The 19,131-nt window shown below is 47.9% G+C and overlaps 1 long non-coding RNA gene across 1 annotated transcript in view; it reads left to right on the plus strand.

Annotated features, from left to right (window-relative positions):
• Positions 1–220: 220 nt before the first annotated feature.
• The window catches only part of LOC138522734 (uncharacterized), a 190,151-nt gene continuing 171,240 nt past the window's right edge, over positions 221–19,131 (plus strand). The window contains exon 1 of the long non-coding RNA XR_011283329.1: positions 221–380. This is a non-coding gene — a long non-coding RNA (uncharacterized lncRNA). The remainder of the gene's footprint in view (positions 381–19,131) is intronic.

Raw genomic sequence — 19,131 nt, forward strand, 5'->3', positions numbered from 1 at the left:
TATATTCGATCATAACTCAAGTGACCACATGTTCAAATGAAACCACCTACTGCCCCCTAAATCCTTCACCAGGGTCCAGCTGTTACTGTCTGTCTGAGACTTGTTGCGCCCCGTGCCCGCCTCCTGCAGCGGGCAAAGAGTACACACGCAACTCAATGACAATTCTCTTCCAGAGCATTGCATAATATTGCGAGGAAACCTCTCTCGTTTGCTTGTGTGAGTCTCTGCCGCTTGGCTTGTGACCACAATGCATTGATATAAAACGTCACCTCACAAAGACCTCACTGCATTTCTGTGACTCCACCAGACTGAAGAAATGCAGGCAGCCTGTTTGGCTCCGCTGGCTGCCCTCCTGGCTGCTACCCTGCTGCTCGGGACAAGTAAGTCTTTCCCTGCATCGGGTCTTGTTGTGAGCCAACCTCTGTCTTCTCATCGCCTGCTTTCACTCTTTAAAACCTTTCAGAGAGACCAAACACCACATTGGTGTACTTCTTCTTATGAGGGCGTCCATTTCTCAATGCCCCTATGAGAAATATGGATGATCCCTGCCAGGGTCTCGCCAACAGCCTTTGGACCCGTCTGAGCACCAGCAGCAACTGTTGGACTATGACTCACATGACAGCTCACCATTGGCTGATGACTGAAGCTGGTGGGTGTAGTCTTAACCATCTGAAGAGTCACAGATTGCAGATTAATGACCATGACCTCCATATGACCTCCATCATCTGAACTCAGTGAGTTGATGACCGGCGAGGAGAGGGGGATAGGGGACTTTTGCGGGCACATGAAAGTGTATTGTTATAGATATTGTCTGCGTACCAGGTATAATTTAACAGTAAACAGTTTTACCAAAGTATTTCCATTACTACTTTCAAATCATTTTGTAAAGAAAAGGCTCATCCAACCCCTTTCCACAGTAGTCTAGTGTACCGTCATTAAGTATTGTGATGAAGGTGAGTAGAGGTAAGATTGTGGTTGATCTATAGATGTTCGGTGTTTCTGATTGACCCGCCGATGCGTGCCCAGCACGGTGAATCGCTCTCTGCATCTGATTCAACAACCCGACTCTACACTGGCTACTCAAACACCTCCTCAATCCCTTGCCACATTCCCATGAGTGTCACCTTTGCCTTCACTCTCTTCTGCTCCTTTCACTCTCTGCTCTCCCAGCTTTCCAATCCTTGATTCTCCTCTTCCTCAGTACTTGTCTTCTCCTACAAATCCTTGGCTCTCTTTTCACCACCACCTCAAATCCTGTTTCCAACTTCTCAAACACTTTAGCTCTTCTCCTCACCCACTACTCCATTAATCTTTTTCTATTATCCACGTTCTTTGCTCTATCTTCTCCAGCTCCTTGCTTCACTCAACCTCCCGCACTCCTCAATCCTCCTCTGCTTCTCCAACCTCCTATGCTCGTCTTTTCTCCAGCTCCTTGCTTCACTCAACCTCCTCCACTCCTCAATCCTCCTCTGCTTCTCCAACCTCCTCTGCTCATCTCTTCTCCAGCTCTGTGCTTCACTCAACCTCCTCCACTCCTCAAGTCTCCTATGCTTCTCCAACCGCCTCTGCTCGTCTCTTCTCCAGCTCCTTGCTTCACTCAACCTCCTCCACTCCTCAATCCTCCTCTGCTTCTCCAACCTCCTCTGCTCGTCTCTTCTCCAGCTCTGTGCTTCACTCAACCTCCTCCACTCCTCAAGTCTCCTATGCTTCTCCAACCGCCTCTGCTCGTCTCTTCTCCAGCTCCTTGCTTCACTCAACCTCCTCTTATTTATTTATTTATTTATTTATTCAAATTTGTTGAGCGCACATCAGCCCAGAAGCATCGTGGCGCTTGTTACAGACATCTTAGTTGCAAAGGAAACCGTAGTTAGAAGCAGTACATAAATTACAGAGGAAATATATACAATAGCAAGGCAGTATATTTACATGGCTTCCTGAGAGTTTGCTAATTATTTTGCAAGGAACGAGGTTTTCAGTTTCCTGCGAAAGATGGGAAGTGAGTTTTCCGTTCGGATGTCTGAAGGGAGAGCGTTCCATGTCTGTGCTGCAATGTAGGGAAAACCTAGACCTCCGGCTTTGGCTTTTTTGATGCGTGGGGTGCAGAGTAGGTTAGCGTATTGCGTCCTAGTGGGACGTGTGGAGGAAGGTTTGAGGATGGTATCTGAAAGATAGGACGGGGCGGAGAAGGAGAGGCATTTGTGAGTGAGGGTGAGGATTTTGAGGGTGATCTGTTCTTTGACTGGGAGCCATTGGGCTGAGTGCCTGGCCTGGGTGATATGCTCTCTTCTTGGGATACTAAGAGCGGCCCGGAGATCGTTGTTCTGCGTGATTTGTAGTCTATTTATGTTTTTGGCTGATGTGCCTGCTAGGAGAGCATTGCAGTAGTCCAGTTTGGCTCCAATGGTTGCCCTCGCTATGGAGAGGCAGTTAGGTTTAGAGAGGTAAGGCTTGATGGCGTTTATAAGTTTGGTGGTGTGTGCGGATGCAGAAGTGATTGCGCTGACTTGTCTACTCATAGATAGTGAGGAGTCAAGGTATACTCCCAGTGTCTTGACGGCTGTGGACACGGGGATGATGGAGTTGTCAATGGAGAAGTTAGTGTACAGTTTGTCCAGTTTGTCTAAAGTGTTCTGTTGACCTAGTATCAAGATTTCAGTCTTGTCACCATTGAGGCAGAGGCCATTAATTGCCATCCATGCCTTGATGATGGAGTAGATAGCGTGGAGTGCCTTTGCGTCTTCGTTGTATGAGCCTGAGAGGGGTAGAAGTACTTGTGTGTCGTCCGCGTAGTTCATGTAGGTGATGCCGTATGAGTCAAGTTTGTCAAAGAGTGGCTTGGTGAACAAGTTATAGAGTGTAGGTGCAGTGCAGGAACCTTGAGGGACCCCGCAGTGGATTGTCGTGGGAGTGGCGATGGCGATGCCCGAGAAGACTTTCATGGCCCTACCTTTGAGGAAGGAAGTGATCCAGGCGGCTGCTTCTTTGGAGAAGTTGGCTGAGTGCGTGAGGTGGGAAGTGAGAATCTTGTGATCAACCAGATCAAACGCGGCTGAGAGATCTAGAAGAAGCAGAAGAGCCGGCTTGCCTTTGTCCATGATTTGGGTGATCTGGCTCTTCAGATCTACCAGGGCTGTTTCTGTGCCATGTCCTTTCCGGAAGCCCGATTGCCTCGTCCCGAGGATGGAGTGGGTTTCCAGAAAGTGTTGGATTTGGCAGTGTGCGGCTTTGTCCAGTAGTTTCAGCAAGAATGGCACAGTGGTTATTGGTCTATAGTTGTTGGGTTGTGAGGGGTCAAGAGGCGGTTTTTTTAGGAGAGGCCGGACCCAAGCCTCTTTGAGGTTGGCTGGGATGATGCCTGTTTTAAAGGACGCATTGATAAATGCCGTGAGGAGCGGCGCAAGGCAGTCTGCGCAGTCTTTGACTAGTTTAGGTGGGCAAATGTCGCCTTTGCATGGGGAGGGTTTGAGGTTTATTAGAAGGTTGATAACTTCTGTTTCCGTGACATCTCTGAAGGAGAAGTCAGGTATGGTGGGCTTGGAGGAAGTGGGTGGGGTGTTGGTCGGTTTGGTTCCTGTCTGGTGAGGAAGTGCTTTGCAGTGGTCTTTGATTTTCTTTTGTAGAAGGTCAATTTTGTGAAGCATGGCAGCTTGAATGCTGGTACACCACGCTTCATCTTTGATTATTTCATCTGGAGTATTAGGGGGGGAGATGAGCTCATTAAAGATTGCGAAAAGCTCTTTGGATTGTGACTTGGCATTGGCGATACGAGTGTTGAAGGCGTTGGCTTTGGCATTGGAGATAGCTCTCTTGTATTGGTGGGAGATTAAATTGAATATGTTTTTGGTAATGGTGCAGGGGTCGGATTGCCAGTTTTTTAGAGCTGCTCTTTTGTGGGATCACATTGAGTGCAGTTCTTCAGTAAACCAGGAGTTGGAGTGTAAGGATTTCTTATTTTTTTTCCATTCAAGTGGCGCTATTTCATCGATGGCTTTGGTGAGGACATCTTTGTATATGTCGGCTAGGATATTGGGATCGCTAGCGAATGGGGGGGCTAACACTGGGGTATTGAGGTATGGGCGTAGGTTCTCCTCTGTGAGTTTTTTTTGCTTCTGACTTGTGCAGCGCTGGCAGGGGTCAGAGTCTTAAGGTTTTTGGTGATAGGAATAGAGAACTCTATGCAGTTGTGGTCAGTCCAGGGCAGTGAGGAGTTGGAGGTGATAGAGGAGAGGCAGTTATGCTCTGCGATCCAGTCAAGTATGCGGCCTTTGATGTGAGTAGGACTTTCTACTTTTTGGATGAAGCCCAGGTCATTGAGTTCCTTGGTGAGAGTGGCTGCAGATTTGTCCTTGGGATCATTAAATCCGAGGTTGAGGTCCCCTAGTAGAATGGTTTTGGTGGAGCTTTTGATATTGTTGCTAAGGATGTGCAGGATGTTGTCCTGTGAGTCTGGGGAGTTGCCTGGGGGCGGTATAGTAGGTGAATGTTGATGGTGCTGTTGGGTGACAATGTGAGTTTGGCCGATAAGAGGTCAGAGTTGTTGGTCGAGGGGTGACTGACAGGTCGGAGCTGTAGGTTCTCTTTGTAGATGAGGGCTACTCCGCCTCCTATTCGATCTGGCCTATCTTGTCTGAGTATGGAGAAGCCCGGTGGTAGTGCAAGTGTAACGGCAGGGCCTGATGCTTCATGTAACCATGTTTCGGTGATGGCTAACAGGTCAATGTTATTACTGGTTATAATGTCATGAATATCAGAGGCATGAGCTGGGAGTGATTGGACATTGAGGAGGGCACATTTGATGTGAGGTGTGTGATGTTTGCTTGTGGAGGTGTGAGTGATGGTCGTGTCTGGTATGTTCTGTGAGGTGTTATTGCAGGGTGTGGCTAGGTTAGTGGGTGGTGGACTGTGGGTGTGTGGGTATTCCGTGCGGGGGCAGCGTGTGGAGGTGGTGCGGGAACTCAGTCTATAGTTTCTGAATTCAGTGGGAAGGGCTAGTGTGCTAAGTTCTGGGGTCTGTGTGCGCGCTCTAAGTCTTTCTAGTCTGTGCAGAGTTACTACACAGGGTGTACGATCTGTCATGGTAGGTGTGATATCCTTAATAGCGAGATGCTTGTGGCAGAAGAGTGGGCTTGGTGGTGTGTGGGTGAGGGGATGGATGGGAGGATAGAGTTTGAGAGTAGTGAGTGTGGAGAGGAGGGTGAGCAGCGTGGTGGCGGCAGCGGTGAGCTTGCAGGACGCTATGGGCATGATTGTGTACTTGGTGGTGCTGTAAGTGGGGGGACTCAACACACAACTTCAAAGGTGGTCTGTAGGTGACCATAGGGCACAACACAACTTCAAAGGTGGTCTGTAGGCGACCATAGGGCACAACACAACTTCAAAGGTGGTCTGTAGGCGACGATAGGGCACAGCACCAGGCACAGCATGAGCCAGACCCGTATAACGATCAAAAAGCACAGCATCGGACAATGGGAGGCTGAGCTTGGCCAAAGGGCATAGCAAGTGGTATGGGTAACAGGAGAGCACTATTGTAACTAGTATATAATACCAATTGAACAGCTAGTGACAGTACTCACGTTGTTTATGTCCTAGTAAGAATTTGATCATCCACGTCCATCCATGAACGAATGATACCTTAATGAGGAGAATGTGTGTGATCTTGGGGGTCCAACGGTAACGGTAGCTTCCCGGTGCGAACAGGGGCAAACAGGGCAGTCGGCCTTATGTTGGCCTTGGGTGGCCGCCGGCTTCCGCCTGCCGGCGGATGTGTGGCCTTAAGAGCTGCCTACACAGCGTTGCTAGGCAACGTGCAACGCCCAGCCTCGCTTTCGGGCCGCATCACGCCCGACATTTTGTTTTTGGAAAAATGTCGGCGCAAGCGGATCTGGGGGCTCTGGAGGCGCAGGAGGCTCCTGTGATGAGGTGGGGTGCCCAGGGGGGCAGATGGCCAGATGCAGTTGCGATCTGCTGCTGATCCTTAGAGGGGATCCACGCCGCCTCCGTCGAGTCGGGGTCTCCGCTGAGGTCCAAGACGGTGGTGGGGGGCTCCTGCCAATCCTCAAGCCTCCTCTGCTTCTACAGCCACCTCTGCTCGTCTCTTCTCCAGCTCCTTGCTTCACTCAACCTCCTCAAGCCTCCTCTGTGATGGGTGGCTAATTGCTCCATTATTTAAAATCCATCCACCTTGAAGCAGGGAGTCAGCCAAGTTTCTTGCAGGAAGATTATCTCATAATTATTGAGCATACCCTCCCTCATCGTCCTATTTTTAAAAGAACTGGAACCTTGCGTTTCCCACCCCACCAGTTGAAGATCCTTTCCACTAAAGAGTGTCTTCAGGGACCCCCAACTTCTGAAATATCTGTGATATAATATCCGGTAAAGGAGACCAGACTTTTGACTTGGTCTCACACATTGAATTGATGTCACTCGTACTCGAGGTAGGTAGGTCGCACACATTGAATTGATGTCACTTGTACACGAGGGAGGTAGATCGCACACATTAAATTGATGTCATACGTACTCGATGGAGGTAGGTCTCACAAATGTAATTGATGTCACTCGTACTCGAGAGCGGTAGGTCTCACACATTGAATTGATGTCACTCATACTCAAGGGAGGTAAGTCTCAAACATTGAATTGATGTCACTCGTACTTTGCTAGATTTCTAGGATTTTCTTTTCACCTGGTAAGAGGGTGAGCCTTTTTTCCCACTCTTACATGTGTTTTGCTGTGTGTGTTTAACATTTTTGTGTTCATAGACTGTGGAGCATCACCTACTTCATAGGCATAACCCTTTTACTGTGTGTTACGCAGCACCCTCAGTGCAGTGACACAGGGTTGTCTTTTTCAAACTTCCCACTTCAAACTCCATTTTCTGGGATTGACTACTGTCTCCCAGAACATGTAAAGTTGCCATTGACTTTATTAGTCTTTTTAAATTCACAGACCCAGTACAAACTATCTTACATAGAGTTCTGGAAAGGGTTAATCGTTATCCCTTTTTGTCTGTTTCTCATGGAACATTATTTCCTTCCCCTTTTTTTAAGATTTGGCTGGTGGCAGTGGTATCTGCCCTATTTTTCCTACTGTGGTCTATTTAAATAGCCTTGGTACTGTTTTAGGCTAAGTTAGTAGCCTTGAACTTAAACCCGCTGACCCCATTTACTTTTATTTGGTTCCGGCTGGGTTTATTTGCTGTTTCTTTTTGTAAAGGTCTTTCTCGTGTTTTACTCTGCGCGCCAAACCAGGCTTGGTTCCTTTGTTCGCCCTCCTTTGGCGGGCTTCTGCACAGAAGCCCTCCTTAGGCGCCTGAATGTCTGAGGGGGACAGGATGTGAGGGAAGGGTTTGAGACTCCCTGCACAGAGTCTCCTTGGAGACCCATGTCGCCCTCTGTATGATTGGTTGTGGTGACTGTCTCGCCAGGACAGCCACCCTGCTGTGTGATTGACAGCGAGGCTGTGTGAATGTGGGAAAACTGCATAAAATGCAGCTCTCTGGGACTGAGAAGGCAGAGTCACCATTGGATCGAGAGAACCGAAGAGAAGCTGACAGAAGAGGACCTCTACCATGACTGAACCTCCCGATGAAGCCCTGCTGTGGGCTCGAATCTCCAAACTTCGACGACAGGGAAGATCTGCAAGGAATCTTCTCCCCTTGAGCTGGTGGGACCAACCAGTTCGTCAAACTACAAGCCAGGCCTCCCTCCTCTGGTCGTGTGTGCTGTACACAGCTAGAGTGAACCGGATAGCCAGGAGGACCGGACCCTGCCTGGGTTTTAAGGAGCACACCTTTTATTTGTTTCTTTGCTCTGCTGCTGGTTTCTTCCCTGGGCAGTGCAGGACTTCTAGTCTTTCTACTTTGAGTCAGTCCGACAGTCGCTTCAGGAACTGTGAGCCTGCAGGACCTGCCAGGAACGTCTGCCTCAGCTACAGCCTTCTTCTTCATTTAAGTTACTGTTCTAACCCGGTTGTTCGTTCTGTCCGACCATGGTGAAATTGTTTGAAATCTTTCGCCAATCCGAGGCCTTGTGCTTTTCTATTCTTTAAAGTAACTTTTCTTCTGACCAACTTCATTCCGAACTCTTGGCAAAGACTTAAGCACAAACTACTCTGAACTGTGTGATCCTCTGCAAAGACTCTGGTCCATTTACCTTGGCTCAGGCCTCTTGATTTGATTTCCTCACCGTAGTTGCCTTTTCTAGATTGCCCTGCTTACTTACTTGTTGATGCTGCTCAATTTTTGTCTAACCTTGTCTTTCCTCCCTTTTAAATTGCTGGAGTGCCATTTTGCTCACACTTCATTTTGAGCTTAACTTGTCCAGAATCTATTGGGTGGTGTGTAGTATGATTTTTCTATTGCTTTACTTTAGTGAATTGTTTTACAACTGATGTGTAAATAAATGCATATTGTTTTACTCAAAAACCTTGAGTCAGTGTTTGTTTGAACCATAGTAATTGCTGTCCTTTGTGTAACTATTGATACTGCTCACTTTACTCTTGAGATAAGTCTGGCGGCTCAGCCATCGCTACCATTATACTGTGTAGTACAGGTTTGTACCAAAGGTGAGTCTGTACCGTCATTTATAGTCTTAATTGTGTGTGGTGTTCCCAAAGGTTACTACATATGATTCTGCCTAACAGGGCTCACACAATGAATTGATGTCACTCGTACTCGAGGGAGGTAGGTCTCACACCGAATTGATACCACAACCTCCAAATCCTGTTTCCATCTTCTCAAACACTTTAGCTGTTCTCCTCACCCACTACCCCATTCATTTTTTTCTATTATCTATGTTCTCTGCTCTATCTTCCCCAGCGCCCTTGCTTCACTCAATCTCCTCCACTCCTCAAGCCTCCTCTGATTCTCCATACGCCTCTGCTCGTCTCTTCTCCAGCTCCTTGCTTCACTCAACATCCTCCACTCCACAAGCCGCCTCTTCTTCTTAAGCCTCCTCTGCTCGTCTCTTCTCCAGTTCCTTGCTTTGCTCAACCTCCTCCACTCCTTAAGCCTCCTCTGCTTCTCAAATTCCTCTTCTCCTTCTGTCTTATATTTAAATTGCTTGAAGGTGTGAGATCAAAAGCACCAAAGCTTTTTTCTTTCTTTAAATAATGAAATAAAAGGCTGGTACTAAAAGGCATTGGCAGAGTTGAGAGCCAACCCCAGCTCGGTTGGCTCCTTGCCTCCAGAGGGGAATGCTCTCGACTCTTCATGACCAACTCTGTGTAGATGAAGCAACAAGAGCATCAAGGTACTACCCTCTCCCACTGCAGCTATGCCTCATGATCCCTGCCTGTCGGCCCTTCCCACTGGTCAGAACCTCTTCCTACAGCAGTCATTAAGTACCTCACACACTTTGACAGCAGACTGTTTTCCTTCTCATTAAGTCGCTCACACACCTTCGCAGCAGACTGCTTTCCTCCTCATTAAGTACCTCACACACTTTGACAGCAGACTGTTTTCCTTCTCATTAAGTCGCTCACACACCTTCGCAGCAGACTGCTTTCCTCCTCATTAAGTCGCTCACACACTTTGGCAGCAGACTGCTTTCCTCCTCATTAAGTCGCTCACACACCTTCGCAGCAGACTGCTTTCCTCCTCATTAAGTTGCTCACACACTTTGGCAGCAGACTGCTTCCCTCCTCACACACTTTGGCAGCAGGCTCCTTTCCTCCTCATTTAAGTCGCTCACACACTTTGACAGCAGGCTGCTTTGCTCCTCATTAAGTCGCTCACACACTTTGGCAGCAGGCTTCTTTCCTCCTCATTAAGTTGCTCACACACTTTGGCAGCAGACTGCTTTCCCCTCCTCATTAAGTCGCTCACGTACCTTGGCATCAGACTGCTTTCCCCCTCATTAAGTCGCTCACACACATTGGCAGCAGACTGCTTTCCTCCTCATTAAGTTGCTCACACACCTTGGCAGCAGACTGCTTTCCTCCTCATTAAGTCTCTCACACACTTTGGCAGCAGACAGCTTTCCTCCTAATTAAATCGCTAACACACTTTGGCAGCAGGCTGCTTTCCTCCTCATTAGGTCGCTCACACACTTTTGCAGCAAGCTCCTTTCCTCCTCATTAAGTCGCTCACACACTTTGGCAGCAGACTGCTTTCCTCCTCATTAAGTCGCTCACACACTTTGGCAGCAGACTGCTTTCCTCCTCATTAAGTCGCTCACACACTTTGGCAGCAGGCTCCTTTCTTCCTCATTAAGTCGCACACACACTTTGGCATCAGGCTCCTTTTCTCCTCATTAAGTCGCACACACACTTTGGCAGCAGGGTGCTTTCCTCCTCATTTAAGTCACTCACACACTTTGACAGCAGGCTCCTTTCCTTCTCATTTAAGTCGCTCACACACTTTGGCAGCAGGCTGCTTTCCTCCTCATTAAGTCGCTCGAACACTCTGGCTGCAAACTGCTTCCCTCCTCATTAAGCTGCTCACACACATTGGCAGCAGGCTGCTTTCCTCCCCATTTAAGTGACTCATACACTTTGGCAGCAGGCTCCTTTCCTCCTCATTTAAGTCGCTCACACACTTTGGCAGCAGGCTGCATTGCTCCTCATTAAGTCGCTCACACAATTCGGCAGCAGGCTTCTTTCCTCCTGATTAAGTTGCTCAAACACTTTGGCAGCAGACTGCTTTACCCTCCTCATTAAGTCACTCACACACATTGGCAGCAGGCTACTTTCCTCATCATTAAGTCGCTCACACACCTTGGCAACAGACTGCTTTCCTCCTCATTAAGTCGCTCACATACCTTGGCAGCATACTGCTTTCCTCCTCATTAAGTTGCTCACACACCTTGGCAGCATACTGCTTTCCTCCTCATTAAGTTGCTCACACACCTTGGCAGCAGACTGCTTTCCCCCTCATTAAGTTGCTCACACACATTGGCAGCAGCCGGCTTTCCCCTCTTCATTAAGTCGCTAACACACCTTGGCAGCAGACTGCTTTCCTCCTCATTAAGTCGCTCTCATACCTTGGCAGCAGACTGCTTTCCTCCTCATTAAGTTGCTCACACACCTTGGCAGCAGACTGCTTTCTTTCTAATTAAGTTGCTCACACACCTTGGCAGAAGACTGCTTTCCTCCTCATTAAGTTGCTCACACACCTTGGCAGCAGACTGCTTTCTTTCTAATTAAGTTGCTCACACACCGTGGCAGCAGACTGCTTTCCCCCTCATTAAGTCGCTCACACACATTGGCAGCAGACAGCTTTCCTCCTCATTAAGTTGGTCACACACAGTGGTAGCAGACTGCTTTCCTTCTCATTAAGTCACTCACACACTTTGGCAGAAGGCTGCTTTCCTCCTCCTTAATTCGCTCACACATTTTGGCAGCACACTGCTTTCCTCCTGATTAAGTTGCTCACACACATTGGCAGCAGGCTGCTTTCCTCGTCATTAAGTCGCTCACACACCTTGGCAGCAGACTGCTTTCACACTCATTAAGTCACTCCCACACTTGGCAGCAGACTGCTTTCCTCCTCATTAAGTCGCTCACACACATTGGCAGCTTACTGCTTTCCTCCTCATGAAGTCGCTCACACACATTGGCAGCAGACAGCTTTCCTCCTCATTAAGTCGCTAACACACTTTGGCAGCAGGTTGCTTTCCTCCTCATTAAGTCGCTCACACACTTTTGCAGCAAGCTCCTTTCCTCCTCATTAAGTCGCTCACACACTTTGGCAGCAGACTGCTTTCCTCCTCATTAAGTCGCTCACACACTTTGGCAGCAGACTGCTTTCCTCCTCATTAAGTCGCTCACACACTTTGGCAGCGGGCTCCTTTCCTCCTCATTAAGTCGCTCACACACATTGGCAGCTGACTGCTTTCACACTCATTAAGTCACTCCCACACCTTGGCAGCAGACTGCTTTCCTCCTCATTAAGTCGCTCACACACATTGGCAGCTGACTGCTTTCCTCCTCATGAAGTCGCTCACACACATTGGCAGCAGACAGCTTTCCTCCTTATTAAGTCGCTCACACACTTTGGCAGCAGACTGTTTTCCTCCTCATTAAATCGCTCACGCACTTTGGCAGCAGGGTGCTTTCCTCCTCATTAAGTCGCTCACACACTTTGGCAGCAGGCTCCTTTCCTCCTCATTAAATCGCTCACACACTTTGGCAGCAGGCTTCTTTTGTCCTCATTAAGTCGCTCACACACCTTGGCACAGACTGCTTTCCTCCTCATTAAGTCGCTCCCCTACCTTGGCAGCAGACTGCTTTCCTCCTCATTAAGTCACTCACACACCGTGGCAGCAGACTGCTTTCCTCCTCATTAAGTCGCTCACATACCTTGGCAGCAGACTGCTTTCCCTCTCCTTAAGTCGCTCACACACATTGGCAGCAGACTGCTTTCCCCTCTTCATTAAGTCGCTCACACATCTTGGCAGCAGACTGCTTTCCTCCTCATTAAGTCGCTCACACACTTTGGCAGCAGGCTGCTTTCCTCCTCATTAAGTCGCTCACACACTTTGGCAGCAGACTAATTTCCTCCTCATTAAGTTGCTCACACACTTTGGCAGCACATTGCTTTCCTCCTCATTAAGTCACTCACACACCTTGGCAGCAGACTGCTTTCCTCCTCATGAACTCGCTCACACACATTTGCAGCACACTGCTTTCCTCCTCATTAAGTCACTCACACACTTTGGCAGCAGGCTGCATTCCTCCTTATTAAGTCGCTCACACACTTTTGCAGCAGACTGCTTTCATCCTCATTAAGTCGCTCACACTCTTTGGAAGCAGGCTCCTTTCCTCCTCATTAAATCGCTCACACACCTTGGCAGCAGGCTCCATTCCTCCTCATTAAGTCGCTCACACACTTTGGCAGCAGGATACTTTCCTCCTCATTAAGTCACTCACACACTTTGGCAGCAGACTGCTTTCCTCCTCATTAAGTTGCTCACACACTTTGGCAGCAGGCTCCTTTCCTCCTCATTAAGTCGCTCACACACTTTGGCAGCAGACTGCTTTCCTCCTCATTAAGTCGCTCACACACTTTGGCAGCAGACTGCTTTCCTCCTCATTAAGCCGCTCACACCCATTGGTAGCAGACTGTTTTCTTCCTAAATAAGTTGCTCACACTATTTGGCAGCAGACTGCTTTCCTCCTTATTAAGTCGCTCACACACTTTGGCAGCAGACAAATTTCCTCCTCTTTTAGTTGCTCACACACTTTGGCAGCACACTGCTTTCCTCCTCATTAAGTTGCTCACACACTTTGACTTCAACCATATTAACACGTAAAGCAGTTTATGTACCTTCTTCTCTTGCCACACAAACATGCTATGTTTGCTAAAAGCTCCGAACCTCCTACCAATCCACGAAGCATCAAAGCATCAAAGCATCAAAGCGGATTCAACTATCTTTTATCTGAAAACAGAAAGGACATGAAAGAGATGCTGCTTCAACAATTGTAATATTCCAGTGAAGACACAGTTAATAGGTTCCAAAAGGCATGACCAGACACCATGCAACATGTTTAATAAAAAGGATCCCAGGGTCACACGAGTGGCAAGGCCAGCAGGGAGATTAGAGAGCGAGAACAAGGGGCACCAGGCAAGATAAAGATTATGCCAACAGGATCTCAGAGCCTTAGAAATGGCCAAGCAGTGTCTTTTGGGATTGCTTTGGGGGTGATTGGCCCGAGGAAGTGGACACTTTTTAAGCACGGAGAATACACCAGAATGCCTGGGTCGGAGAGGGACATTGGTGTTGGGGAGAGCAGGTTCTTGGGACAAACCATTGGGTGCTTCAAATCAGTCATGAGGTGCAAAGGGCACAATTAGTGGTGCTGGAGGCATGCCCCACATTAACAGCTAAAGTTTGGGGAGGCTCGTAAATGGGGACACTATTGATAAAAGGTGGGAGCCTGGCCTGTAATATAGATAGGCTTTCCTGTTTTCAGTGAAATCCGATAAACATCGAAAAAACACCCCCAGGAAGAAAAAGTGCCTCATAGTTTTAAACGGAAAAAGACTGTTTCCCCTATCCCAGTGGTGCCTTAGTGTGAGCAAGTATGGGAGTATGTTTGCGGGATGAAGGGTTGGCTGGAGAGGGGGCTTGGCAGACGATAGGAAAAGGGCCCTACTTCCCATGTATGCCTGTGTGCCTTCTCCCGTTGCTTCCCCTCCTGTCCCCAACCTTATTCAAAAACACTGCACATTCAATCTTACATCGTTTACTTTGTAAAAAAAGATATTTGTATTCATCAGCGGTCAGAACTATTTTGAGGAATTGTAGACACATTTGAACCATTTTTGTGGTTGCCGATTCACGTCTTAAAATTGGCTAAAGTTCCTCAAAATATCCCTTGACCACTGACAAATATTTGTACTTAAAAGAAATGGTTTAACATGGACTTTGAAGTGCCTCTGTTTGTGCCCACTGACCCTCTGTGTATGTGTATCTGTCCGGAGGAGAGCTGAAAAGTGGCAGCTTCCTGATGGCTTTAAAAGGAAAGCCATGTGCGGCTTCCATGTATGAGGCCCGCATGAGGCCACAGTGCCACTGTCACCTCCCAACCTCCTGTGGATCTCTAGAGCTCCCACGCCAAGCAGCCCATCCGAAGCTACAGGCCCCTTAATTGCTTCTTAGCATTGTCTTTCTTCAAGGAGAGTTTTAAATTAGAATCAATGTGTAAATGATGGTTCATTTAAGGGACCAATGTTTTGGACAAGGCGCTCGTAACATTTCCGTGTGAAGAATGTAGATGGACCTTACATTCTGAAAGCACACAGCATGCACAAGTTAGTTGCCCAAATCTACACCCTCTTCCAGGCCAATATCACACAGAAAAGTTCTAAACAAACTACGTTATTTTAAGATGTTCATATTTAACACCAAAAAGCATTTATTTTTGTTAGAATGCAATATTTTCATCACAACATAGATGGACCCTGCATTTGTCAAACACTGAAACACAAACAGGTAACCCTTTCACGTATTACATTTTTTTATACTCCTTTCAAAACCCAAAGGTTTTTATCGGCGCTGTGTAAATAATGAACTAAACTAAACTAAACTAAAGGCAATTTTGGAAAGATAGTCTCCCAGTCAAGATGGCGGGAATAATGCCACAATTGTACACTTTTTGACTAAGATAAGGATTTATACATTTACCCTACTATGGAATGACTACTTTTCAAGTTTTCTTTATAAAGCAGATTATTGTTTTTTTTTAAAACTCTTTTTATTGTTCAACGGTGGTTTCAACAGTTACAGCAATCTCATCCCCTCAATACACACAAGTCGACAAACAGATAAGGCATTTACATTTAACGTTATATGGACGTTTCATCACCTGAGAGCAATTCACACAGATACACACGGAAGGGGCCCCATATGTCTTTGGGTCGGCTTGCCCCCGGCAGAGTCAAAACATATTGGGCCTCATTACGAGTCAGGCGTTAAGGGGTTAACGCGCCGTAAACGGCGCCGACCCTTAACGCCTGATTACAAGGTCCCTTAGCGCCATGGTGATTTTAACGCCTGCTTTTTGCAGGCGTTAAAATCCATGGCGCTAAGGGACCATGGTGCTAATTACGCCACCGTAATTTACGGTGGTGTAATTAGCACCTTCCTCACTCCCATTATGCCCTATGGGGCAAAAATGGGAATGGGGAAGGGTAAAATGGGAAATGGGGATTTACCGCCCCACTCACCTTGGGATGGGGCGGTAAATCCGCCATCCACCATGGTGTAAACGTAGTTTACACCATGGTGGTAAGGGTACGACCCAGGCGGTAACTTACCGCCTGGGTCGTAATGAGGCCCATTGTTCCTTATATTCATTGATATATGTACGTTCGCGGAAGAAAGTGGTCATGTTTGGTGGCATAGGCATCTTCCAGGTTTGTAGGATACATTTCTTCGCCACAGCGCATGCAACATTGAATAGCCTCCTAGTTTTCTCCGAGCACTTGCCAATGTCTCAGAATAAGTATTTTTGGGGGGTTAGCTGTGGGGGTATCTGTGTGATTTCAGTCAACATTTCGGCCACCTCTCCCCAGAATCTCAGAAGAGCAGGGCACTCCCAGTACATGTGAAAGAAGCCCACGTATTGGGCCCCACACTTAGGGCACTCCCTCCCTTGCTCCTCCACGAATTTTGCCATTTTAGCTGTAGTGTAGTGTAGTCTATTTAGGAGTTTAAATTGTATCAAGCGTAGTCCCGCATTCAATGAAACCTTTTTCGCGAGTGCATAGTATCTGCTCCATTTGTCTTCCGGGATTGGCTTTTGCAGGTCTATCTCCCATTTGTCTTTGACCCGGTTCACCGAGGGGGTGTGGGTCTGTACCACTGTATTTAATTTAGAGATACCCAGCCCAGCATTCATGGTAATGAGTTGTGTGCAGTGGTGTTGGGGGGGTTTGTCTGGGAACATTGGCCATCTTTTCTGAAATGTGGCCCTTACTCTGTAGTATTGTAGTATTTTGAATGGCCCACCCCCCATCGCTCTCGTGAAGTCTTCCTTAGTTGCAAATTTACCCTCTATAAACATATTGCCCACCTTCATTTCCATGTGAGGGTCCCAGCCCTCCTGAATACTCGCATCGGATGTGGGGGGATACCCGGAAAGTTCCACAAGGGGACCTCTGGGTTATATGGTGTCTCCAGCTTCAGTCGCTTAAATAATGCACCCCAAGCCCTCACCGTGCAGCTGACCGGGTCATACTCACACGTGTCTTTGTGCTGTGAATTAAATAGACTGACTTAATGTCTGCTGGGGATATAGTTTGTGCTTCCACCCAAGTGTGTGGCGTTTCCCCAGATTCCTCGTACCAGTACTTTGCAAACTGTGCCTGGGCGACCAGATAGTAGAGCTCAAAGTCTAGGGCCGCTAAACCCCCGGTGTTATAGGGCTCTGTCAGTTTCTCCCACCCAATTCTAGCCGTCTACCCATTCCATATAAAGGTTACTACCAACGACCGCAGTCTAGAAAAGAAGTCCCTGCCTGGCCATATGGGTATATTTACAAAAAAATATAGTAGCTTGGGGAGGGCTATCAGCTTGAGTATAGGGATATGGGGAGGTGTCCCCAAATCTGTAACTTAGTGCTCAATGTTTGCAGTGCCTTCTCGTGTTTGTCCGCATAGAGGGTTTGCCTGGTTCTAGATACTAACACCCCGAGATATCTAATGTGTTGGTCCGACCATTTAAGGCTGCAGGTATTCGCAGGGCATTTAGTGGAAGGTGTGAGCGGGAATATTTCCGATTTGGCTATGTTAATGACGTATCCCGAGTAGTCCGCAAACTCATGTATATCTGTCATAATGGGCGCTCTGTTTTTCTCTGGCTCGCGGACGTATAGAAGCGTATCATCCGCATAAAGTGATAGAACCTTTCATGTTTATTCCCTTGTCCCCTTGTCTTAGCCGGACAGCTGCTGCCATTGGCTCAATAGTTAAGGCAAACAAGATGGGCGAGAAGGGACATCCCTGCCGCGTGCCCCTGCCTAATTGGAACAGCTTGGAGATGGTTCTGTTTGTGCATACTCTGGCCCCTGGAGCGGTGTAGAGCAGCCGCACAAATCTAATGAAAGCAGGTCCCACCCCAAATGTTTCCAGCACTGTGAAGCGGTAAACCCATGACACAGAATCAAACGCCTTTTCGGTGTCAAGGGCCACAGCAGCTGCGCTCCTGCCTGGGTCAATCTGTGCCATTATTCTAAATAGTCTACGTAGGTTCAGCGCGGTGGATCTCAGGGGAATAAAACCATTCTGATCAGGGTGAACCAATGGGGAGACCAAGGGTAACATTCGGTTCGCCAGCACCTTAGCAAATATCTTAGCAACAACATTGATAATCGATAAGGGCCTGTATGATGACATGTCACTAGGTGGGCGTCAGGGCTTGGGCAACAATGTAATAATGGCTTCCCTCATTGTTGGGGGCAGTATGCCTCCCTCTAGGGCTTCCTCCCAAGTCTCCAACTTTACGGGAATTAGTTCTGTGCAGAACTCCTTGTACAATTCAGCCCCTAACCCATCGGAGCTGAGTGCTTTGCCTGACGCTAGCCCCATAATCGCCTCACTCACTTCTTCCGCAGTGATCGGTTGGTCTAGAGCCATTTTATTCTCGAGTGGGAGTTGTGGGAGTGACGCCAAGGACATCTTAATCTCAGTGGTCGTTTTCCTATATCTATTTGAGTACAGTGCTTGATAACATTTGGCAAATTCCCCATTTATACCCTCCTCGCTTGTCTTCACCTCGCCAGTTGCATCTAGTGTGCTAGTGATTGGATGCGGCTGCCCCTCATGTGTAATCAGGTTAGCCAATGTTCTACCCGCCTTATTGCCCTCACCATATCTACGTGCTCTGGCAGGGGCTGCTATATATTGTACTTCTGTAGCAGCCAGATCGTTGAATTTTTGAATATGTTTATGAATCTCGGCCAGAATGGCCTTATCATGCGTGTGGCTATAAGTTTTCTCAAGGCTGTTTAAGGCATTCTCTACCCCTTCCAACTCCCTCCTCACTCCTTTCAGGAGGCCAGTGGATTTCGAGATAATTGCCCCCCTAGCCCAGACCTTGAAGGCTTCCCATACCGTGGAGACCTGTGCCACCGTCCCAATGTTGTTAGTGAAAAACTCTGTTATTTCCTCACGTAGGGACTCCACTACACCTGGGTCACCAAGTATCCCACCTGGCATTCTCCATCTCCTAGCAGGCCTGGGAGCATCTCTCATCCGAAGCTCCAGTATAACAGGGGAGTGGTCAGACAGTGTACGGGGCAGGATTTCGCAGCTGTGTAGGGTCTCTGATAGGCCCTGCGATACAAAGAAATAGTCTATTTGTGATTCACTATCGTGGACGGATGAGTAGTAGGTGTAACGTCTAGCATCTGGGTGTATTGTGCGCCAGGCATCTATCAGTGCCATTTGTGGAAGTAGTTGCCCCAGTGTCAGCGCCATTCTGGTTGGTGTCCTCATTTTCGCACTGGATCTATTCATCACCGGATCCAGGGCCATGTTGGAGTCCCCCCCCATATTATGGAAGAAGCGTCTAGCTTATTGAGGGTTTCATATATGTTTAAGGAAAAGTCTGGATCATCGATGTTGGGGCCATATGTATTCACCAATGTAATCTGCTTCCCAGCTATTTCCCCCATACCAGGACGTATCTGCCC

This window comes from Ambystoma mexicanum, chromosome 1q (genome assembly GCF_040938575.1).
Source record: "Ambystoma mexicanum isolate Mex_15411 chromosome 1q, UKY_AmexF1_1, whole genome shotgun sequence".
NCBI classification, from domain to species: domain Eukaryota; kingdom Metazoa; phylum Chordata; class Amphibia; order Caudata; family Ambystomatidae; genus Ambystoma; species Ambystoma mexicanum.